Below are 26,244 nucleotides of genomic sequence, written 5' to 3' on the forward strand. Positions count from 1 at the left end.
TTTGTCTGCAGTCACAAAAATCAAAGCTGAGAAAAGATTTTTTCTCACAGAATTTCATAGCTAATACTTTCTCTCTTAACACCAGGGGATTTTTCAAAGTGTGCTAAGCATTGAGCCAAGTGTACAAATACTTACAATAGAAGGTGGAAACATGTAGTCCTGGCACTAATGAAGCTCAGGCAGAAGGTTTACCTTGGGTTTAAGTTCAGTTTCACATGCTGTATAAGCAATCATTCAAACGAAGGAAAAGAAAACCTTGAGTGTATCTCGATTTTTACCCATTCTTATCATTAACTAGTTATCAATGTTATACAGAAAACCTGATCAATCCACTCATCTCTATGCTTTCCTGATGACACAGGCATAGTCTCTCCAACCACCCTATGTGTGTGTTGGGCCCCGACTATCTTCTGATTGCTATTATGAATATTCAAACCCACACAGTAAAGGTAACATTTCCTCAAGACTCATTATTTTTGAAGATTAAGTAAAATCAAATAATCATTTGATAAATAAATGATTACTGGTTTTAATACATAGACTTAAAGGGAAGGCACATCTCGATGTCTGCACAGTAACGAGGTCGTCAGAGAAGATTTTTAAGATGTGTAATGTGAGCCATGAAAGTGAAGAAGGATCAAGCAAACAACACCAGACCCCTTCATGCCAGAACCTTCAATATGACAGCTGGCATTTGTAACTTAATAATTACTGTCTCTTTATAGAATATATTTTCTTAGCAGGAGTATCACTGCGTAGGCACTAAATGTGTGTTTTCTTAATATTGTTCATGATATTCTATCAATCAGACTACTGATTTAAATAAAGAAAAAAAATAAAAGATGTATTGTCTGGGTATGTAGTCCAGGCTAACCTGAAATTCCTAATTTCTCTCCCTCAGTCTCCTGAATGTGACTATTCTAAGAGCAAGACATGGCGTCTGGCTTGATAGAAATTCCTTCCTATCCTCTCATCTCAACATCTTAGAATTCCACCAAACTACCTGTATTTCTGTACACATAGTATCTACACAGTTCATTCCTCTTTGCTCACTTTTGCATATGGCACCTGCAGTGTGCTTGTTTGGTTACTTACATGGAAAACTGTTCAGTTCCAGCACAGCCTTGTCTGTTTTCAAATATTGTCCTTCTCTTCTGTCTACAGTTACACTCTGTTTTTCACACTGTGACTGCTAAAGTAGCTGTTAGCTCTGTGGTGCTGACTCCTTCTCATCTTGCTCACATTGTAGCCTTATATGGAGACTGAGTATGGACTGCAAAGTTCTTATCATTATGTTCACCATCCTCACCAATCCATGAGCTCTCGTGTAATGAGAAGCTCCAGGGTTTAGCTTACTTTGGATCCTTGGGGATTCTGCCTGTCCCTTCCCATTATATCTTCTGAAGTTCAGTCTCATGTCCCTCAAATATTGGAACGTGGCAAACTCATTTTTCTCCAAGTCTGATAACTTTTCCCTTCAAATGAGATGTCGTCTCCTGTATTGCTGGGTGTATATGTCTTTGCTGAAGTTTGGGTTTTCTTGCCAAAATATACACCACTTTTTCCTGACAATAGTAGAGAAGGAGATATCACCATCCTGTTAGGCTCTGTCTATATTAACTTGCTATAATGAAATATCAGACGTATGTGAGAAGATCAGCAAATGGTGATCTTCCACAAATCAAATGTGGGTTACAGTGTTTCCAAATTATAAAAAATAAACATGTTACCTATGTCCATAAATACCATATAAGACAGACACTCACATACACACGCACACACACACACACACACACACACACACACACAAGTATGCCACATACACATGTGTGCCTATATATTCATGCAGAGGCAGAGACACAGAGAAACACAATAGAAAAAATGCACATGGACATTGTACATGAATTAAAATGTTAGAATAAACAAAAATGAAGGATAACAGTATTTGTTTACATCCTGCTTCATCCTTTGGTCGCTTATAAACATGGCTAAGAAAAAAACGTATTCCCCATGAGTTTTCTTCTGTGTGAATAAGTTAATTTCCCAAATCACTTAAGTTGATTGTGTGTGGAATGCTTGTCAGCTACATGGGTCATGAGCTTGTGTGCATGTCTATCCACAAACATTTTAGATTTACCTTTATGTACACTCTATTTTTGTGAATTTCTCACCATAATACATAATTTTTGTATCTATTCACTAAATGATCACTAGATTAATTTTCTATAGGGGATAATGAAAAACAGAGTTCCCCAAAACATCAACAACAACAAAAAAAGATAAACAATACATACTTTTCTCATGGGGGCAGGGGACATAGTCAGGTATATCAGCATATTAGATCTATTAGATTAGATCTGACCCATACATGCAAAAATTATAAAAATCTAAGTGTAGAGAACATAAGGTAGACTTAAAGCTCTGACAATTATGAAGCATGAGTGGTGTTGTACATACATGACCATTCAGTGGACTCTGCTTTGTAGAAAAAATGCTGGAATGCATAGGATTCTATTGTGATTCATTTCACACTTATTTGGCCTACGGTAAATATTTCTCCACATTAAATTAAAACAAACATACAAACAAAAACAAATAAACAACCTTCCCACAGTCAGCACAGAAAATGACTACATTTTTAATTTGAAATATTTTTAAAGCAACTTCTTTTCATTAGTAGGTTCAGTATTTGTATACGTAGCTCTCTAGTTAGAGAGTGAGGCCTTGCCTCTCCCAGTTAAATTTCCAGAAAATCAACTCAAGAACCCGAATGTTATATTTACATTTGGATTTGTGCAATAACAATGATTCACCAGAAATTCTAAGGTTTCATAAAAGAAACCTTACTAAAGCTAAAAGCTCACCTTGCACCTGACATGATAATAGTAGGAGATTTCAACACCCCACCCTCATCACTGGAGAGATATTGGAAACAGAAGTTAAACAGAGATATAGAGAAAGTAATAGAAGTTATGAACCAAATGGATTTAGCAGATATTTATAGAACATTCCATTCTAAAAAATAAGGATATACACTCTTCTCATGATCTCGGGAACCTTCTTTAAAATTGACCACATAATCGATCCCTCAACAGACATTAACAGATACAGGAAGATAGAAATACTCCCGTGCATTCTCTCAGATCACCACACACTAAGACTGGTCTTCAACAATAACAATAATGACAGAAAGCCCTCATATACATGGAAGTTGAAAAATGCTTTACTCCATGACAACTTGGTGAAGGAAGAAATAAAGAAATTAAAGACTTCTTAGAACTTAATGAAAATGAAGATACAACATTCCCAAACATATGTGATTGATTGAAAGAAGAGCTAAGAGGAAAACTTATAGCTCTGAGTGCTTGGGAAAAGAAACAGGAGAGAGCATATGTCAGGACCTTGATAGCACATGTAAAAGCTCTGGAACAAAAAGAAATAAGTAAACAAAAAGGGGGTAGAATGCAGGAAATTATCAAACAAAGAGCTGAAATCAGTGAAGGAGAAATGAAAAGGACGATACAAAGAATCAACAAAACCAGGAGCTGTTTCTTCGAGAAAAACAATAAGGTAGATAAACCCTTAGCCAAACTAACCAGAGGTCAGAGAGACTGTATCCAAATTACAAAAATCAGAAATGAAAAGGGAGACATAACAACAGAATCTGAAGAAATTAAAAAAAATCATCACCTTGTACTATAAAAGCCTATATTCAAAAAAACTGCAAAATCTGGAGGAAATGGACAATTTTGTAGACAGAAAACAGGTAGCAAAGTTAAATCAGGAACAAATAAACTATCTAAACAACCCCATAACTCCTAAGGAAACAGAAGCAGATATTAAAAGTCTCCCAACCAAACAGAGTCCAGGTCGAGATGGGTTCAGTGCAGAATTCTATCAGACCTTCTTAGAAGACTTCATACTAATATTGTCAAAACTCTTCCACAAAATTGGACAGAGAGAGCACTAACGCATTCCTTATATGAATCCACAATTACTCTTATACCTAACCCACACAAAGACTCAGCACAGAAAGAGAACTGCAGACCAATTTCCCTTATGAATATTGACGAAAAAATAATCAATAAAATTCTTGCAAAAAGAAACTAAGAACACATCGAAAAATCATCCATCATGATCAAGTAGACTTGAACCCAGGGATGGAAGGATGGTGTAATATAGGAAAATTCATAAATGAAATCCATCATGTAAACAAGCTCAAAGATAAGGAACACAAGGTCATTTCATTAGATGGTGAGAAAGCATTTGACAAAATTCAACAACCCTTGGGGATAAAAGTCCTGGAAAAATCACGAATTGAAGGCTCATATCAAAACATAATGTAAGAAATATACAGCAAACCTGTAGCTAACATCAAACTTAATGGAAAGAAACTTGAAGCAACCCCACTAAAATCAGGCACTAGACAAGGCTGCCCATCTCTCTCCCTATTTATTAAAACGGGACTCCATGTCACAGCCAGAGAAACCAGACAGTAAAAGGGGGTCAAAGGGATACAAATTGGAAGGGAAGATATCAAAATATCACTATTGGCAGATGATATGATAGTATATAAGTGACCCCAAAAGTTCCACCAGAGAACTTCTTAACCTGATAAATAACTTCAGCAAAGTGTCAGGGTATAAAATTAACTCAAACATACCAGGTGCCTTCCTCTCCTCAATGGATAAACAGGCTGCAAAAGAAAATAATGAAATCACACACTTCACAGTAGTCCCAAATAATATAAAATATCTTGGTGTGAGATTAACCAAGCAGGTGAATGATCTGTATGACAAGAAGTTCAACTATCTGAAGAAAGAAATTGAGGACGATCTCAGAAGATAGAAAGAGCTTCCATGTTCATGGATTGACAGGATTAATATAGTCAAGATGACCATTTTGCCAAAAGCAATGTACACATTCAATGCAATATCCATCAAAATTCCTACTGACTTCTTTAATAGAGATAGAAAGAGCAATTTGCAAATTCATTTGGAATAAGAAAAGCCAGGATAGCTAAAACTATCCTCAACAATAAAAGAACTTCTGGGGGAATCATCACCCCTGAACTCAAGCAGAATTACAGAGCAACAGTGATAAAAACTGCATGGTATTCATACAGAGACAGATGGATAGACCAGTGGAATAGAATTGAAGACCCCGAAATGAACCCACACACCTATCATTTGATATTTGGCAAAAGACATAAAACCATCCAAATGAAGAAACATAGCATTTTCCAAAAATAGTGCTGGTTCAACAGGAAGTCAGCATGTAGTTGAATCCAAATTATCCCATTTTTATGACCATGTACAAAGCTTAAGTACAAGTGAATCAAAGACCTACACATCAAACCTGATGCACTCAAACTAATAGAAGAAAGGGTGGGAAAGAGTCTTGAACACATGGACACTGGAGAAAATTTCCTGAAAAAAACACACATGACTTATGCTCTAAGATCAAGAATTGACAAATAGGACCTCATAAATCAGCAACGTTCTGTAAGGCAAAAGACACTGTCATTAGGGCAAAACTGCAACCAACAGATTGGGAAAACATTTTTACCAATCCTATATCTGATAGTGGGTAATATCCAGGATATACAAAGAACTTAGGAAATTAGACTCTAGAAAGCAAAAATACAATATTAAAAATTGGGTACAGTGAGTTACAAAACATTCTCAGCTGAAGGTTATCAAATGGCCAAAAACACCTAAATAAATGTTCAACATCCTTAGTCATCAGGGAAATTCAAATCAAAATAAAGGGGTCTCAATCCAAGTGGGTAGACAGAATCCTGGATGCTTTTTCCTGGGTCCCTCAGTAATAGTGGACACACTCTTGATGGTTACTGATGTATCAATGATTCAAGGCAGTTTTCTTTTACATCCTCGAAGATGAGGATTATAAAAAGAGTTCTGCTAGTCAAAAGCAGGGGCGGAAAATATCCCTAGCGATCTTTCCCTTACCTAATGGCTTCTTGCCCCCACAAGGCCAACAGTAGATATCTGCATGCCTCCCAAGCTGCATCTTCCCAATCTACACTCTTCCTCTGTCCTGTTTCTTTCACGAAGAGCACACACGCTATCCCTGAACCCATCTTGTCTTCAGTCAGCACTAACAACCTATTACTCTCTGCCAGCTTCGCTTTCCCATATGACCTGGTTGCTCACAATTCTGAGGCATGTTCACGCTTGTATGGACAAACAGAATGTCACCGATTGGCTAGTCTATAATGACGCAGATTCTGTATGATTCTGATTCAGAAGCCTGTAAATCCAAGATGAAGAGACCATCGGCAGAGGAAGGAGTTCTTGTGAGATGTTGTCACCACAGAAGGGATCCAATGGGCTAGGAAGACAAGAGAGGGAGCCAAACTCACTTTCATAATTGAACATTTTTTCCACAAAAGAATCATTAATGGATCCTTATTTGTAGGTCGCATCCCTCTTGACCTAATCAATTCTTCACAACTACATTCCCACTGGGGATTAAGCTTCAGAAAATTACTTTTGGGAAAACACATTCAAACAAGAGAAGAGGGTGAATATTTGGATATCTATAGTGGGGGTGGGCATTATTCTTCCCATGTTGTGTACCCTTAAGAACTCTAACTACCTCCTTCCCCACAGTAGCCTCAATGAATGACGTGGATTCTGGGTGATTGATGAGGTAGAGACACCAAAGCTCAATGCCATATCCTGTCACCAGTATCAAGCTCAAAACAGCAAGAGCCACATGTGGGAAGGAAAATATGAATAAACTTTACGGTATCTCTAAACTATAAACCCACAATTTAATCAAAACATTGTTTTAGACTCAGTTCTTTTATATCGATGTGCTTCAAATGTACAAGTCAGTGGCCTTGCTTGTGACTCCTTGTACAGGTTTATACTGTACATTAGCCATCTTCATCCTCACAACTCACCTCCATTTCCACCTGCACACACACACACACACACACACACACACACACACACACACACACTGCTGCTCCCCTTCCTCTTCCTATATGCCCCTTTCACTTAATATCCTTTATTAAAATCTAAATTTCGCAATCGTCTGTTTGAGTCTGTCTTGTTTTACTTAACACATTGTATTTTACACTCCATCCAAACCATCCAATGGTTTTTCTGAGAACAAAACCATTTCCTCTTATACATGGATGAAAATCGCATCAATGTATTTCCCATATTTAAGCCATTCATCCAGTGATCAACAGCTAAGTTTATTCCAGTGACTTGTCTATTGCACACAGTGTGGCAATCAGAATGGATGGGCAGGGGGTCTGGTTAGTTTTTATTGTCAGTTTGACTCAACCTGGTAAGAAGGATCCTCAGCTGAAGAATTGCCTCCATCAGATTGGCCTTTGGCCACAAATTTAAGGAATTTTTTTTTGATGGTTGATGTGGAAGGGTCTAGCCCACTTTGGTTAGTGTCATCCCCTATGAAGGTGGCCCTGGGTTGTATGAGAAGAAGAGAAAGCTGAGTAGGTCATGGATAGCAATCCAGTACTCAGCATTTCTAAGTTGCCTCTGCTTCCTTTCCTGCCTCTAGAGTCCTGCCTGAGTTCCTGCCCCAACATTGCTCAGTAACAGACAGGAAACTAGAAGATAGAGTGAGACAAACTCTTTCCTCCTCAAGTTGACGGCTATGATGAGATTATTCTTCTTGTTGCCTACTTGCTCTTCACTTTTTTGAAAGTTGTCTCTGTTTATTGTTCTTAGAAAGATGATATTACATGTTTTCTCATGGGCTCTCTGTCTCTCTCTGTGACTCTCTCTGTCTCTGTCTCTCACTCTCTCTCTGAATTTGTGTGTTTGAGTGTGTATATGTGTATGTATGTGTGTGTTTATGTGTTTGTATATGTATGAGTGTTTCTGTGTGTGTGTGTGTGTGTGTGTGTGTGTGTGTGTGTGTGTGTGTGTGTGCTCTTTCCAGGTTTAAAAAAAGATCGCAAGGCTGTACATCTCAGCAGGTGCCTAGAGAAGGAAGATGAAGGGAAGAAAAGGGGGAAAAATAATATCCTTTGAGTTAACCACACATTGAGGTTAGGCACATAGTAGACCAACAGTCACATAATGGCAGAGGAGTCATAACAGCAGAGAGAGAGAGAGAGTAAAACACAAAGTGTGAAGGAAAATGTGCTTAAAACTAAGATAGAAGCGAGAAATAGAGGACGATGCACTTAGAAAAGTAGACAGATTTTAAAAAGCTGCTATAAGTTGTTAAGCTCTAAGTACGTTTAAAAAATTATAATGTTAAAGTGGAAGGGAATTATTGGGAAGAGGGAAGGGAGTGTCAGAGTGTGGTGGGGACAGGGGAGGGTTCTGAAAAGAATCCTTTTGAAGATCTGAAGAACTATGTGACACAAACAATTAAAGTGCCCTTTAATTTACAGGTAAATTCTACACTTACCTGCATCCAGGATTCTGTCTACCCATAATTCAAATACAAAATTACGTCATCTATTGCATCCTGTTTTGCTGCATTTGATCTAATAAATTCCTTGACCTGAAGTGCTGGTGAATTTTAAGACATTTAAAATATGACTGGCCGATATCGGGTTTGTCATCAATTTATCCCGACTTTGGAAGCAGGTCCAGGAGCTAATTTTTCCTCCCTCTTTGCAAAGAATACATAATTCATGATTCCCATTAACTTCAACACAAGGTATTTAATCCTGTCAAATTCCAGCTTTGTTTGAATAAAAATGGCCCTCTTCTAATTGTGGGTTTGATAAAGCTAATTTTGGTGTGCTATGCAGTGGGCTGCCTCGGAGAGAGGCTAGCAATATTTCCGATACGGAGAATGGCTTAAAGATAACCAATGGAAAGATAGGAGCTGGGACAATAACCACCAAGGATGTTGGTGACTCAGAAACAAAAGACTTTTTCAGAAAAAAAAATGCATGAAAAGAGCTACTTGGGCAGACTGTGACTCGAGTCATCAGAATATTTGGGTGGGGACTTTATTTTGGGTCTCCAGGAGGCTACATGAGAAGCTAAAACCTAGATGCTGGAAGTTTCTAAGCGTAACTAGGGAAGGAACTGGTCTGAGAGCGCTTCTATGACGTAAGCAGAGCCTGGATGATGTCACAGAGCACTGGGCGGAGGTTGCGCTTCTCTTCCACTTGGGGGCGCTAGACTCCCTTGAAAGTGGGTTCACTATCTTCCCAGCAGGGTGTGAAAGCCAGTTCAGCTCCTGAACCCCACAATTGTTCAACAGGCTTTTGGAGCCTGACCGGTTTCCGAAGACATAATCTGGACAACTAGGACATTTTCTTTCGGTAAATACGTTTATGAAGATAACTGGGACCCTTGTAGCCCAGAAAGCTAAAAGTTTTCCCTCGTACAGCGAGTAACCGTCTGTTCTGATGTCTTCCACGTTTGAGAGCTCGGCGGACGGTCTAGGCTAGTCAGTCTAAGAGTTTATTATCCTTTGCTAACAATATCTAATTCATAATTCTACTAAACTGCCAAAGCTCCTCTCTGTGCCTGTGCATTTTAGGAGATAATATTTCTTTTTGATGTTGTTGTTATTGTTGTTTTTTTTTTTTTTCGGAGCTGAGGACCAAACCCAGGGCCTTGTGGTTGCTAGGTAACTGCTCTACCACTGACCTAAATCCCAACCCCAGGAGATATTATTTGTAAATGGCTGTTGCTGCCTACACAAAAGACTCTTGTTGCGGTCGAAGATGCAACAGCTTCGCGGAATAAACCTGGGGCTGGGTCAGGATGCACAGTAAAGAAAGCCAGTGGACTGGTGTGCTGTGTCTCTGGGCAGACACTTGTGGATGTTGTCACATAGCGCATAGTTAGAGGGTAGAAGTGGGATGTGGCCACCCTCCTGGCTCCTTTGCTATCCTTTATCTGTTCTGCTTGCTTAAAGTGGGGACAGGGATACTTAATCCCACACTGACCTAGCCATTCAAGGAGAGGTTCCTCAGCAGAGGCAAAGTGCCTCGGGCTGAAGAAATGTGTCTGAATATGTTATTCTGAGCTGTAGAGAACCATTTTTTTAAAATTTTCCTTTGAACTTTAGATTTTGATTTTTGAGAGAGGGTTTTTCTGTGCGTAGATTTGGCTATCCTGGAACTAACTCTGTAGACCAGGCTGGCCTTGATCTCACAGAGGTCTACCTCCCTCTGCCTCTTGAGTGCTGGAATTAAAGGTGTGCTCCACCATTGCCCAGCCCTCCTACGAACCTCTGATTACGACAGAATAAGATTCAGATGCTCAACCCTGTTTACCATCGCCTTTCTCACCTGCTCCAAAATTCTCTTAGACAAGAGCCTTGGTCCAGCGCCCTCTCCACCCCAACCCCATTGTTCTTGCAGGCACTCACATGACAGCGGCACCAGCATTGTGTCTGGTTTAAGCAGGAGAGCTCTTCAAACCCAGGCCACGGGCAAGTATGAAGCCTGAACACCGAACGATACCCACAAGACAGTGGACCAGGATGTCGTGGCCTACCACACTAGGTCTACAGCCAAGAGGAAGAGGATGTCTCTGAGGAGGATGAGCACACCATCCTTCCAGAAGCGGAGGAGGAGGAGGCCTTCTCACCAGGCCCTGGGGTACATTGTGGGCTGCAGAATTTCTCACGGATGGAAGGAAGCTAATGAGCCCGTTACCCAATGGAAGGCCATGGTTCTAGATCAACTGCCAACAAATCCCTCTCTCTATCTGGTCAAGTATGATGGAATTGATTGTGACTACAGACTGGCACTTCACAGCGATGAGAGGATTTTAAAGCTTAAGGTCTTGCCTCACAAAGTAGTGTTTCCTCAAGTGAAAGACGCCCATCTCGCAAGTGCATGGTTACCCTGGTGTCTGAGTCATCTGTAATAAAACCCACTACTATTAAGATCAAAGTCACAGGAACTATGACAAATAGCAAATCACACAACAAGCATCATAGTTGTCCAAGCCTTTTCTGCAGCCTTATTGCAGTATAATTTACATACTTAAAAATTCATTTAAATGTGTAATTTAATGATTTTAAAGCAAAATTTATAGCTTCCTTCCCTTTTTTAATACTCATTTCCCACTAGTTCATGTGATAACAGAGTCTATTAAAAACACAGAAGTGAAGTCAGGAGAAGGACCAGAGCGGTAAGCAGCAAGGATCTTGATTTGCTAAGACAACAGATACATTGGCAGAATCGTCTGGATAAAACCACTTGGGAAACATTGGGTCTTCTCTTCTTCTTGTCAGCCTCCAGACAAAGAGTTTAAAGGGTTAAGTCATGGGTCCTCCTACATCAAATCCAGTCCTGACCTTGTGTGCTCAGCATCACTTTTGGCCACTTTCATGTTAATCCCATTCATCACTCTTACATGTTGCCTAGCAACTCACATTGTAAACAAACTTATTTTCGTTCATGGTTTCATAGGTTTCCGTTCATTGTCACATGACCATGAAAGCGGCACGATAGAGATCAACTGCTAACTTCACTGTCATCCAAGAAGCACCAACACAGGAAGAGACCAAGGACAAAAAAACACCCTCCAAGACATGTCCCAAATGACCAAGTCCCTTAATTTCCTATCTCCTAGTTTCCCGCCACCTTCATACACATCCATCAACAGATGAACTCATTGATTACAACCCACAGGGTCCAATCGATATTCATAGTCCCACCTTTGAACATTGTACTGGGACAATGTGTATCTTAAACCCATAGGGCAGGGCCAGAAGGTTGTGTCAGAGGTCTAAAAGTCACCTCACACTAGAAACAGCTGGGTAGGTTTCTCAACATCTCCTATTTCTTTCTGGGACTGAGCTACACCATGTCTCCATTGCAGCATTTTGTCTGGGGTGAGATACAATCAGCAGTCAATTGTAAAGACGCCCCCACCATGTGTGTGCTTGAATGTAAAATGGGACATCTATAATATAGACACACACGCATATACACAGACTCACAGAGAGAGGCAAAAAGGGAAGGAGTTGAGTCTTAGGAACCCTCAAGGAAGAGGGAGTGGAAATATAAGATACAGATGTCAGCGAAAACCAGAACAAAGCAGTGTCTTCTATACACGACAGGACCACTATCCCTCAGCCCTAGCTGACGGGAAAGGGAGAGTCAGTTTTCTACAAAGATATAGCTGGTGATAAGCTATAGGGGCTGCAGGGGCTTGCCCAAGGCCCATGAATTTATGGGCAGCATAAAGGACTTGAGTGGGTTATTACAGAGGGCAGAAAGGGAGCTTGAAGTTGGGAGAAGGGATTAGGTGGGGATGGATCAGAGAGGAGTTAGGAAGAGACGTGAGAAGTAAATTCTATCAATATATAATGTACAAAGTTCTCAAGGAACTAGTAAAAGTGGTTTTTAAAATACCATATCTGTACTGAACACATACAAACCATTTTTCTTGTCATCTCCTAAATAACAGACCCTAATGATTTCATTTCATTAAGTACAAAAGTAGTTCAGAGATTATTTAAAATGTAGGAGGATCTGGGGAGACTGCAGAGGGGTAAAGCCAAGTGTGTGGTCACACATGCAAACACCAGTGCTTGGTATGGGAACAGGAGGATGACCGGGGCTTCCTGACAGTGAGCCTCACCTCAGGTTCAGCAGGGGACCCTGTCACAAGGGAATACAGTAGGGAGTGAAGGAGCAGAACACGCTCTACCCTCCCCCAGCCTCTGAAATTACATGCCTCTATGCACACACATGCACACATACACACATATAAATACGACTAGATTATACGAGAGGCTTGCATAGGTTATATAGAAATGCAGTGTCGTTTTATCCAAGGAACCTGAGGACTTTTAGATCATTGGGAGTCCTGGGGCCAACTCTCAGAGGACAAGATATATCTCCTTATTGTGCAAACAAATCCTTGGTTGAGTGTGTGTCAGTGACTCCACACAGTTCTCCTCCTCTAGGTTCCTGTGTATCACAGAGAATGATCTGGAAATACTGAAAAAAATATAAACCAGAGGCTTTGTTGGAGTTTCTAGGCTTGCGTTAAAATCATATTTATCACGTTTTATTAAATGGAAGGGAAATCTTCAGCTCCCAGCAACAATAGACTCAATCATGATGGCTTCTGTTTTATCCCATTATGAATAGCAATTAATTGCACATCAATAGCTCCCCACGCTTTGAACTAAATCAGGATGAAGGGATATGTTTCCCTAACCCCTATGTGGATAATCAAGTTGAAATGGGGGAGGTATGATGCCTTTGGCTTATGGGAGAGATATGGCTTGATTGTAAACTTGTTATGCAAATAACCCTAACCCCTGACAAATGAATGTAACGATAAAATATACTACCAAATGGGATGGACACTCATTACTTGATTTCTTTAAAAAAAAATAACATACTTTAGGATTTTGAAAAAGTGTGACCCTCAGAGGTTCAAATACTTGAATGTGTTTGGTTTCCTGTTTGTGGATTGTTTAGAAAGGATTGGGAGTTGTGTTTTTGTTAAAAGAGATGTGTCAATGGGAGGAGGGGGCCTTGAGATTTCAAAAGCCCACCAGGCTTCTCTCTCTCCCTCCCTCCCTCCCTCTCCCTCTCTCTGTTTGTATGTGTCTCTCCCTCTCCCTCTCCCTCTCCCCCCTCTCTCTCCCTCTCCCTCCCTCCCTCTCCCTCTCCCTCTCTCTCCTTCTCACAACCTCCCTCTCCCTCTCCCTCTCCCTCTCCCTCTCCCTCTCCCTCTCCCTCTCCCTCTCCCTCTCCCTTTCTCCCTTTCCCTCTCCCTCTCCCTCTCCTTCTCACAACCTCTCTCTCCCTCTCCCTCTCTCTCTCCCTCTCCCTTCCTCCCTCTCCTTCTCCCTCTTCCTCTCCTTGTCCCTCTCCCTCCCTCTCCCTCTCCCTCTCTCATTCTCTCCCTCTCCCTCTCTCTCTCTTCCTCTCCCTCTCTCTCTCTATCTCTCTCTTCCTCTCTCTCTCCCTCCCTCTCCCTCTCCCTCTCTCCCTCCCTCTCTCTCTCTCTCTCTCTCTCTCTCTCTCTCTCTCTCTCTCTCTCTCTCTCTCTCATCTGGGGAGCAGGATGTGAGCTCTCAGGATCTACACAGCCAGGCCTGCCTGCCTGCCAGCCTGCTGTCCTGGTGTCTACCACGATGGTCCACGGACTCACCCTCTGGAACTGTAAGACTGAAATTAAATGTTTCCTGTCATACATTGATTTGGTCACGGTGTCTCTTCACAGCAATAGAACAGTAACTAAGGCACACATATTCCTGTCTATTTTTCTAATACTTATGTATTTATTTCATTATAGTTACCTGTTGACCATTGAACAGTTTTATGAATAAGGTTCAAGTTTAAAGACAAATAGTGACAAATAGGAGTGCACTGCTAGGGGGTTTGGTCTTGATGGAGTGGGTGTGGCCTTGTTGGGGTAGGTGTGTCACTGTGGGCATGGGCTTTAAGACCCTAACCCTAGCTGCCTGGAAGCCAGTCTTCTAGCAGCCTTCAGAGGAAGATGTAGAACGCTCAGCTCCTCCTGCACATGCCTGCCTAGATGCTGCCATGTTCCTGCCTTGATGATAATAGACTGAACCTATGAACTTATAAGCCAGCCCCAACTAAATATCCTTGTAAGACTTGCATTGGTCATGGTTTCTTTTCATAGCAGTGAAACCCTAAGACATACATACAGATATACATATACATATACACCTAGGTTCACACACACACACACACACACACACACACACACACCATTTACAGGGATTTTAGATCTAGCCAGGGCCCCTGCAGTTTCGTTGGTCCATCTGATACACGTGTTCATGGAACATGTCTCTCTCTGTTTCTTGTTCTAGGAAGTACGTGGACAACATCTGCAGACTCGCTTCATTTTACTTTATTCTCCTCTTCAGCCTTAGAAATCTCAGCTTACAGAGAGGGGAAGATGGGAACTTGGTTCGATAGCTGTTTTTGTCTGTGGGGAGCTTACATCTCAAGTCACAAAGGGAAAATAAATATAACAAGAAATAAAAATACACATCCAAACCATGATGGGAAGTTCATATCCGTTCCCCTTAATGAATGTCCACTTTGGAAATTGGAATCCACACTGAGATGAGACTTTTGAAAAATCCTAATTCTCAAGCAGGCTTTGGTATTTCTCTTTCCCTGAAAAGGAACACCACTAGAAAAAGACAGACGGTACAGACGGTAGGTTGCTTTTTTCCACAAATCGAATCAGAAAGATTTGATAATGAGCATAGAGGGGGCTCTTCCCATGTTTACCAAAGAATAAAGTAATATGGGTGAGGGGAGACATGTAGAGAACAGTTGGTGCCTTATTGGTATTAAAAAAATTCCTGAAGTCAAGAAATAATATTTGACAAGAGAAAAAACAATGTTTTCATTACGCAGAACTGTTTTTAAAATAGCCTTCCTTTTAGTCATGGAAAGAGGGGGGTGGAGCAGGTAAGTCTGTAGAAAACTAAAGTCATTCCCATCAAAAAATTAAGAATAATGTGGATTTTTGATGTACTTGAATAAAATTAGAAATTTTAGCTTTCAAAGGGGAAATATTGTGTTCCAGAGAGAGAAAGACAAAGGAGTGTCCAAACCCATACTTGATTCTTTCAATAAATCTTCTGGTAACTCATGTGTTTGTTGATATTAGGATTAAAATGCAAGTTGGATTTTTCGACTTAAGAGTTTACTGTGTGTGAACAGCAGTCAGTGGAAATACTTGTCTTCCGATTTCTCAAAAGGCATGAAAAAGCCACCGTGGAGTTACTGGATTTTGTTTCAAAGACTTTAGCTCCTTGTCTGCAGGGATGCAGGGCCTCAAAGGAAGGGCCCGAGACCTCCTAAGAGGTAGTGTCCATCACCTGGGGCCATGTGCACAGAGGGAAGTAGCCTTTCTCAGAAAATGGAGCTGGGAGAGCTAAAAAATGAAGGCGACATATCGATCAAATCGCTGTAATAGAACGACGGCAGCCAGTTCACAGAGCGAGGCAGCTGTCAGCGACTCGGCCAAGAACCAAGAGAATTTGAAAAGATAATAACACACAGAGTTCACAGAAGCCACTATAGACTCATGGCGTCTGCGAATTTAATCCATGTGCTTTGGGCAGAGAAAACAATCCAAACCAGAGATCCCTCTTGCTCAGACCAAAGGAACGCTGTGCCGTGTCCCGGATGTCCCATGTCAAGGACTCAACCTAGATGCTGGAAGCCTGTGAGAAACCGGAACTCCGTCATTTCAGTGCTGACACTGGAAACGGCTCAAGTTTGCACCTTCATTGGAAGGAGAAGAAATAAGTCACACAGCACCGGAAGTAATCCTCGTCAGGGTCTGTGTGAGGTCGGAAGTGTAGGGCGCCATGATCAATCAGTAAGCACTGCCTACACGTGTCGGGTGAGCCCACACAAATGAGGAAATGATTTTTAAATTTAAACACAATTTCTAATAACTAGTAACTTTTAAGTGTCCGCTTTTAGAACAAGCTTCTAGATTATGTGGTTTCTCAGGCGGAAGAACGCCGCACAAGTAGTGAGTTTGAAACTTCGGAGGTTCCCACTATATGACAGCAAACTAAGAAAAGCATGGAGGTGGGATGTGGTAAAACGAACTAGAGGGAATCTGTAAAACCAAGAAAGGAGAATTCAGAAGACTTGTACAGGAAAGGCCAGCAGCAGGGATGGCTCGGAGGACCGTCCTCGTTTTCAGAGTTTATCACAGCAAATTTGCCAAAGACTGGTAGCAAAAGTGCCACTTGTATCTGTGGACACTCTCTGAACCTACACACACACACACACACACACACACACACACACACACACACACACGCACACGCACAGAGAGAGAGAGAGGGGGGGAGGGAAGGAGAAGAGGAGGGGGCGGGGCAAGGGGAGGAGGAGAGCGAGACAGAGACAGACACAGAAAGAGAGACAGACAAGGGACATACACACAGACACACACATACAGAGATATACACGAAGACACACACAGCCCAATTGAGGATTTACAGAAAGACACCCATCAAAGGACCCGGATATTTGGTTCTAAATTAGGTGAGCTTTGTGGAGGAATGAGTGCCAACCAAATTTTGCAAGTTCTGCAGCCACCTGAATGTTTCCACACCCCCTGAGCTGTCGGGGTATCGAATACATGGCTGTCACTCCTGCTTTCTTCATTTGTATTTTACTGTGAATCTCCCTTCTCCCCTGTTCAATGTGGCCAGCGGTTTTCCATGTGGAAGGACTTCACAATGCACTGTGTCTAGGGAGGCAGGGAAAACAATTTCAAAAGAGGCTCAGTGCTAGGCAAACAGTACAAACAATACATACTTCACCTCCAAAGGAGGGGCTCAAAGAACACAGAGGCTCTGGCTGGCACACAGGGCCGAGCTTACAAAGTTAGGGCCCACAGCATCCCTGGGACCCAACCAGCAGCTCTCATTCAGCCCTCCATGGTAATGACTCATTCTCATCCCTTGAGACCAGAGGAAGAAGCATTTGTAAGGTCCTCTCCCTAAATATGAAGCTTTTACCGAAACTCTTACAAAACTTAAGAAAAATTTTAATAGGAAAGCACACACACACTAAAAAAATAAATGGCAGATTCGACAGCCTTCTCTGCAATTCCATCATGTACATTAACAGACACACACACACACACACACACACACACACATAGACACACACACACACACACACACACACACACACACACACACCAGAAGAATAGACCTACATAAAGGATACATTTCCAGGCACAGATATCTGTTGGGAGGAGGTTGACGTTCTAACCAACCTCAGCCAAGGACTCCATTCGGAAGATTCAGAAGGTCAAGACATTGGTTCACTTTTGGGAGCAGATCGCTGTCTATCTCACAGAACATTTATGGAAAACAAAGACAGATCAGCCTAGAATGAGGTAAATAGAAACACTTTCAAGGCTATTGAAGAATTTTGGAGCCAAACTCCACAGACAGCTAACAGCAGAGAAAGTGACCCATGACTGCAGTTTGTATAATACCGCTGAACCTGGTGAAACATTTCCTACTCTCCTAGGAATCCTAGACGTGAGAGGGCACCAAGGCAGCCTGGGGAGCCCACGTCAGTCTCCATACAAAGTGCACTTTGCAGGCTGACACCCACACAGCTAGTCTGCAGTTCACCAATCCTGGTCATGAAGTCACTGAAAAACAGTAGAGGCCTTACCTTGTAGAGCCACAGTCTCTGGTTCGTGCCTTCTGGAGGCTCCACTGTCATTCCACCCTTAACTCTCCACCATCCTGTTGACAAGTGTCTGGCCTTTATCTTTGACATAGGAGTATATTTTATTTCTCTCTCTCTCTCTCTCTCTCTCTCTCTCTCTCTCTCTCTCTCTGTGTGTGTGTGTGTGTGTGTTTGTGTGTGTGTGTGTGTGTTTGTGTGTTTTGTGTGTGTGTGTTTAAATGTTATAAGTTTAATAAGAAGAAAAAGTTGCTGGTTCCAGTAAACATTTAAAATAAAGATTCTTTTTTTAAAGCTTTATTTATTTATTCCATGTATGTGAGAACACTGTCATTGTCTTCAGACACACCAAAAGAGGGCATCAGATCCCATTACAGATGGTTTTGAGTCACCATATGGTTGCTGGGGATTGAACTCAGGCCCTTTGGAAGAACAGTCAGTGCTCTTAACCACTGAGCCATCTCTGCAGCCCTAAAATAAAGTTTCTTAAGAGAGCAGTTTAGCGTGGGAAGCAATAAAGATGCCCCATTTATGGATGAGCAATCAGTCTCTTTAAACTCCTGGGACTCGGGAAGCATCTTGGACAAGGAGGTGGGAAGAGTGTAAGACCCAGAGTGTGGGAAGAAGGGCTGTGGTTTGCTGCCTTCAGGACAGGACGTGGCTGCTGCCATCGTGAGCTCACAGCAGCTGTGGTCACCTGCATAGGTCTATAAAGGACCACCAGCTAGACAGAATCCCTTACTGAGGAGGTTTTCGGGTGCTGATGGCTGCTGGGGTAAAAGAATCATTCTTCTCTGAGGGTTTGGTCACTGGTAGAATTCCCACATGCCTGTAGATGGTCACACACCCATAAGTACATAACCAATGCTAATTGGGCTTAGTGGTTATAGGTTGGGAAAGAGGATATGAATTTTGAGGGATGGTTATTGGCAGGGAATTTGGGCAGAGCAGAGGGTGAAATGGAAGTGGTTATGGCCATGTTTCATTCTATACGTGTATGAAATTCTCAAGGATAAAGACAATTTATTATTTAATAGAAAATTTAGACTATTAGCTTTAGCTACGTGATATAAGGCTGTGTGACTCTAAAGAATTCAAATATTGAACATAAATCAAATCAATTGACTGCCTTATGATTCAAGGAGCAAATTATATGTACTTAATATAATGCACTTTCTCCCTCTTTCGGTCTCTTTCTATCACTTGTCTCTCTGTCTCTCTCTCTCTTTCAAACACACATGCAAACTCACATACACACTCACACATGCAGGTGCACACTTACATTATTTTTATGTCAATGTATTAAAATTCATGATACAATCAATATGAAGGAATAGAGGTTTGTTTAGGGCACACAGTCACAGTCATTGAGTTCAGACTGTCGGGGCAATGACTACATGGCCACAGTGTATTGATCTGTGTCACTGAGAGCCTGCATGAGTCCTGCTTATATTTGGGTGGATCAGGCGGCCAAGAGTTCGGTCTGAACCAGCCAGCTCCCTCCTTCCTGCCCCAGTGACCTACTTCTGCTAGGGCACAGTCTGAAAGATTCCTCCACATTCCTAGTCAGTGCCATCAGCTTGAGACAAAGTGTTCCCACAGCTGGGACCCTGGGGAAATTTCACACTCAAGCCCCAACGATACTGAGCCAGGCAAGTGCGAAATGTTTTGTGAAAACAGTTTAATTTCAGTTCTGTAAACAGGACAGGGAGGAACCCTTTGAAATGGATTGATTTAGCCTTTAGCTTACAGAGTGCACCCCCAAAAGATACATAGTGTAGAAAATGCACAGTTTTCTATGTGGCAAGCATGGCGCTGAAAACAACACACTAATGAAAATAAAATGCAAAGAACTGGGATTTAGTAACAATTCCAGTCGTCAGTGTGAAAGGCTCTTTTATTTACATATGTGAGCTGTCGTTATTAGTTCCCTACTGGGTTGATTTTACAAGGAAAGAAAATCACAAGCTCTGACTATCCCATCAACCACGGTGTCATTCATCACAGTGTTACAGGGCTCCGATCTAGGGATTAATCATCAGGGTTTAACAACAAAATCCATCGGCTCAATACATGAGGCTTTACGGGAGAAAGTGAGGTTACAATATGTAATGCCTTTAGTGTCTTCTCTGCCATTCTGTTGTATGCATGCCTTGTTGTTGACTATTGTGGTTGGTGGTGGTTGTTGTGGTTTTAAATATGAAATGTTGAATGCAAGGGCAAGTGGCAGGAATCCGATAGATCTTTGCATCCTCACTTTCTCCTGCCCATCTCTCGCTAAGTCTCCCAATCCTCAGCAATCATTCAAATACACTGAAACAACTCAAATATACCGAAACAATGTGAAATAAAGACACTGAAAAAACTCAAATATACTGAAACAAGGTAAAGTCAAGATGCACTTGCCATCCCTAATTTGTGTTTGCATTTTGACCGCAATAGTCTGGTAAGCCTTAAAAACCACACGATGGGTCTGAGAAGGATGGGTGGGTGAAACCGCTTGCTGCCTAAGCAGACTTGTACTCAGATCCCAGTCACCATGAAACAGGAAGGGGAAACCTGTAACCCCAGGGACAGGAAGGGGGAACAGAATCACTAAGGTCTGCTGGCTTCCAGCCTGCATGAAAATATGACAGTTTGGGATCAGGCAAAGACACCACCTGTCTTGTTAAGGCTCCACTGCTGTGAGGAGACACCATGACCAAAGTGGGTACAACCTTGTCTGAAATGATTCGGGGTGGGCGAGCACGCGGATAAGAGAACGTGTTGTGAGAACTGAGCGCAAGCTAGACACACAAATGGGGACATTGAACCCCACACCCCCCCACACCAAACGGTGCCTGCGGGTTTAGACTTAAAAGTACCTTCCACGGAGGGACCAAAGGAATCAGTACTGAGTCTGTTGGTTCATTGGGGAGAATAGAATGCCTTTGCCTCTGCTCTCAGTAGAAGAGACGGCAGTAAAATGGGTTACGGATGTGTACGGCTATTGGCAGAAGCAGATTTAAAGAAAAGAAATTGACTCATCGGCTTTGATTTGAAATATTTATTATGGCAAATGGTGGCTATTAGATAAAGATGCCTCACACATCCTCCGTTCAGTCACAATGTCACTTTCAGCTCATTTCAGCTGGTTATGTGTCCATGATATATTATAACCCTTTTAATAATATCTATTAATTTTTTTTTTGCTCTCTAGCAGGGCAAGGTAGTAGCAAAACTCACTGTATGGCCATTATCTGAAGCCTGGACCAGAAAGATAATGGCCCAAGGTTTACAAGGCAGGTGGGAACGATCAATTATACCACCACAACTGACAGCACAGCTCTGTTACATGATCAGCAGGAGTGCTGGAGTTAACCTGGATTTCGGGACCAGCAGATACCCGCTGTGCCCACTTGGGCTTCTCCGGGTGCAGGTCTGTCTCTTTTGGCAACAGGCAGAGAGCGTCCTACCAGCAAATCTGAGGAGCAGCACGAGGACACTTCATGGAAACCAGGGAAAGAGAGATGAGAGGAAAGGTGTCCTTCTCTGGCTCAGAGACAAGAGGTCAGAGTCCTGAGTACCTGCTTCTAACTGAGTAGAGAGCCACTCCCACCATGTGTGTATGAACTCTGCTGGGGTCTCCAATCTATGATAATATTCACTTTCGGTCCACAATTTCCTACCGGAAGGAGAAGACACCCAGTTCCATCTAAAGTGACACTGAGAAGCAGGTCGGTTACGGCGTGGAGGACAAGACAAGGTGGAATCAAAACAGACATAAACTGACATGCACACAGACATGCATGACACATATATCCACATGCATATGCACGCCAAGAACATGTGCACACATGCATGCATGCACACATAAGCATACATACATGGAACGCACTGATAATTTTATAAATACACATATACATATTAGCGTGTGTGCACTTAGTTTCACACATGTGATATCTTTATACTGTATATATACAATATACTATATATATATACAATACATACACACACTATATATACAACACACATGTATATATATATATATATATATATATATATATATATATATATATATATATATCTCCTAGTTTTGTGGTATCTGATTTCTGTATTCACCATAGAAAGAGTCAGCCATTTGGTGCCCATTCCTAAAGCTTTTTCTTTTAAAATACATGACTACAAATAAGCGGGTCACTAGGTCAGTTAAGTGTCTGCCTCACATTTTAGTCTTCCTCTCTACAGCTGTAATAAAACACTCTAGCCTAAAACAACTTGTAGAAGGAAAACATTTCTTTGGCTTGCACCTTGGCTTACCAGCTTTTGTGGGCAGTCAGACAGGAACTCGATGGGAGAATTACAAATGAATACTGCTCACAGCCTTACTCACTACCCATGCTTAGTTCACGTTCTCATGAATCCCAGACACCCTGGCCTAGGAATAATGACACCCACAGTGGATGGGCCCAGCTTCATCACCTGTCAGTCGAGACAGTCTCTCACACATTAGGACACAAGCCAATCTGATGGAGGCAGCACCTCAGTTGAGGTTCTCTCTTCCCAGGAGACTCTATGTCAAGTCTCTTCTAAGTTATGTCAAGATGTCAGTGAAAACTAACCAGGACACCTCATAAGCATGAAGATATGGGTTTGATTCCCAGAACCCACATCGAAATGTGAGTGGAGAAAGCTTCTAATGCCAGTTGGGGAAACAAGGACAGGATCCCCAGGATCTGCTGACCACCACAGCTGGCATGATGGGTAAGCTCCTGGCCAATTAGAGACCCCGTCTCGAAAACACAGACCATGCCTGAGGATGAGGCCTGAGGTTGTTCTCTGACTCTACCTGAGTGTGGAGACATGTACACACATCTGCACACATATGCATCTACACACACCCATGCACACACCTTAGATAAATAGATGATAGATATTAGATAAACAAATGGTAGATAGATAGTAAATAGACAAATTATAGATAGACAGATAGACAAATGATAGATAATACACAGATAGATATACAGACAGATAGATAGATAGATAGATAGTAAGTAGATGTATTGAAGGATAAATAGATGATAGATGATAGACAAATGATAGATTAGATAGATAAGATAGACAGCCATCCAGACAGACAGATAAGATAAATAGACAGGATTGTATTTGAATTCAACTACTACAGAACAGATTGGAGCCCCCCCTCATTCCCTTTCAGAACATAACCTGTATCACAGGGGAACTCACAACTTCCCCGCAGGAAACAAGCATCCTATTCCCGCAGAGAGGTGGAAACAGATGTTTATGTTTTCCCTGTGCCTTCGTGGGTCAGCACTGTGTATCACAAGATGAAAAACGTGCCACTGTAATTAAGCGTTAATATCATTGTGGCAGAAAATAAAAGAACGGCACCTCACTTAGCAAGGAAGGCAGCTCCAACCAATGACTACATTTGACCCGAGCTTTGCTGAGCTCTGAAGTAAGAACTGTGGATCCCATGAGGTCCGACCTCTCACGCAGAGTTCCTGGAGAGTTAAAAGGTCCTCTCCCTACACGAGTGATAGTGCTCCTTTAAATTTAAGAAACTTCTGTACTGGCTGTGTCCTCCCTGCAGCCCGTGAGGTCTTTGTAGTGCTGTAGGTTCCTGAAGTATTGGATCTGGGCGGTAAACCATTGTAGATGTGGATTGTAGGATGGCGTCCTGCCTGGTGGTATCTGGACCAGCACAGAGGTGCAGGGATGAGGGGCGAGGATGAGGAACATCCTTCCTCCCCTGGGTCCTCTAGAACCTGTGCCCAATACCCTGCATTAGCTTTGCTCCCTTAGCTACCTAGTTCTGGTTATGTTAACATAGGGTGACTTCTGCTACTTTTTAACCTACATGAATGTCTAGCAGCTTATGTAACGTGACCTGTCCTGGGTAGACCTGAACAATGTGCTCACCTCATGTGAGCTTCCAACTACAAACGATTCCAGCCAGGTCTACCTTATCATGGCTATTCAGGAGCAGACGAGTGGCTCAGACAACTCTATCAGTGGACAACCCACTCCAGCATCGGTGACACTCAAAATAGTTACATCCTGTAGCTTTCAGCCCAAATAGCAGACAGCTCCACCCAAGAAGCCCTCTTTATCATGGCTGCCCCCGACCCCCGGGGCAATTGTTCTCATCTGATTGCTCTTTGGAACAGGACCTGATCGTCATAACCTTCGAGAACCCTAAGCCTTAAAGGTTTCTTAAGCTTCCTGAATCTTCTGAGCTTCTTTCTTCCCTCCAGAAGGGAATGCTTCAATTCCAATGGATTCCCAACACAACCCATGAGTAAATAAACCAGAGGTCCCAAAACAACATTCATTCAGTCAATGTAACTAAAGCCAGAGCAAAGAACCTTCTTGCTAGTGCTGTCCTTTGGATACCAAACGTCTCCCAAGGTCCCGTGCTAAGGGAGGGAGTGCTGTAGAGAATGGCTGTTGTTTCCCCAGCAGCACATCCTAAGACCTAAGGTGTGCAGTGTGAAACAGCCAGGATCCCTGCCCAACTCCCTGGCCTCAAAGAAGAAGATACAAGAAACCCAGAGAGGAAAATAGTTAACTTGCAACAACCTTGCCCGCTGCTTACAAAGTTGTGATTTAGTTGAACAGAAGATGTCCCGCGTGACCTCTCACCAGCAAGAATACACAGGAACACACGAATCCTTCTGGAGCCAAAATGCTTATTCTTTATTAATAATAGAGAGGGCACCTGGGACGCCAGCATGGCGCGGCTTATATACACCCTAGCGCGGCGCATCCACACCTGATTGGTTGCTTACCCATGATCTCATTAGGCACGCCCCGGAATGGGCAAAGACCTGGCAGAAAGGCACTCTTGCACATGGGCACACAGTTAACTTCCTTAAAGGAAGTCGGGTGGTACGGCGGAGACAGCCCCATCTTGTAATGCCGAAACTATCTCAGCCTTCCACGTGGGGTGCAGTGGAAGCCAGTGCCATCTTGTGGTGGCGAATGTCATTGCGGCCCTCTACAAGAAGAAACTACATCTCCCAGATCCACCCCTTTCCAGAGGTTACTTTAGCATTAGCTCAAAATTTCAAACCACAAGTAAAGGGGCCCAGAGTGATGCTACCGAAAACTGAGGTGAGCAAACAACACTGTGCAATGAGGATGCACAGGAAACACAAAGGAGCCTGCAGCAGGCTGGACTCAGTTCTACCCCTCAGGCTGTTACCCCTTCCCTTCTCCACAGAGTGGACCTGCCTTTGCAGGCAGAAATCCACAAGTTCTGCCCTTCTAAGCAGCTCTGACAAGCTCCCAGGTGAGTTAAGAAGGACGTCCTACACCATCAGCCGTGTCTCCTCTGTGCTGACATGAATGAGACATGAAGCTGGGGGAAGTGGAGAGAAGAGAGGCTCTCCTGGCAGAGAACAGTCCTCACAGCTCTGCACATAAAGACCCATCCTGAATTCTCAGATGGTGATAAACAGAAGGGGAGGAAGGAGACCCACACTGAGCAGACCTGGAGCTGAGTGGATTTACCTGGTGTCTAGCACTAAGAGAGTAATAGTCCCACACACTTAGTGCCACTGTCCCAGGAGAAGCTCCAGCAGTGGCTCCAGCAGCGGACATCCCACTAAGAGTCGGCTGTTCATCCTATGAAGAATAGCACTTGCTTAGGAACAGTGTCCTGACTACAAATGGGCCCTGGTATATACAACCACTCAACCCAGAGAACTGAGAGCTATGACAGGATCTACGGGGGTTATCTCAGGGCAAGCATCTCCCCGTCTGTGTGCCCATTTCATCCCCACTGGGCTTGGGCCAAGTTGATAGCAGCAAGGGATTCAGTGTGACGCCCTAAAGTGTCTACAACACATGCCCATACATGGGGGATATCACAACAGATGCTCCTTCTCTCAGCATTCTGGAAGGTGAGTGTCTAGGGCCTAAGTGTCAGTAGGGCACGCGCACACATATACACACAGAGAGAGAAAGAGAGAGAGAGAGAGAGAGAGAGAGAGAGAGAGAGACAGAGAGACAGAGAGACAGAGAGACAGAGAGACAGAGAGAGAGAACTCCCCTTGTTTCTGCAG

The 26,244-nt window shown here is 42.6% G+C and overlaps 1 long non-coding RNA gene across 1 annotated transcript; it reads left to right on the plus strand.

Annotated features, from left to right (window-relative positions):
- On the plus strand, positions 9,134–10,879 carry LOC134486239 (uncharacterized). Its single transcript, XR_010065075.1, has 2 exons — positions 9,134–9,292; positions 10,343–10,879. It is a non-coding gene; the product is annotated as an uncharacterized LOC134486239 (long non-coding RNA).
- The last annotated feature ends 15,365 nt before the right edge of the window (positions 10,880–26,244 follow it).

Source organism: Rattus norvegicus, chromosome 3, assembly GCF_036323735.1.
Source record: "Rattus norvegicus strain BN/NHsdMcwi chromosome 3, GRCr8, whole genome shotgun sequence".
Lineage (NCBI taxonomy): Eukaryota > Metazoa > Chordata > Mammalia > Rodentia > Muridae > Rattus > Rattus norvegicus.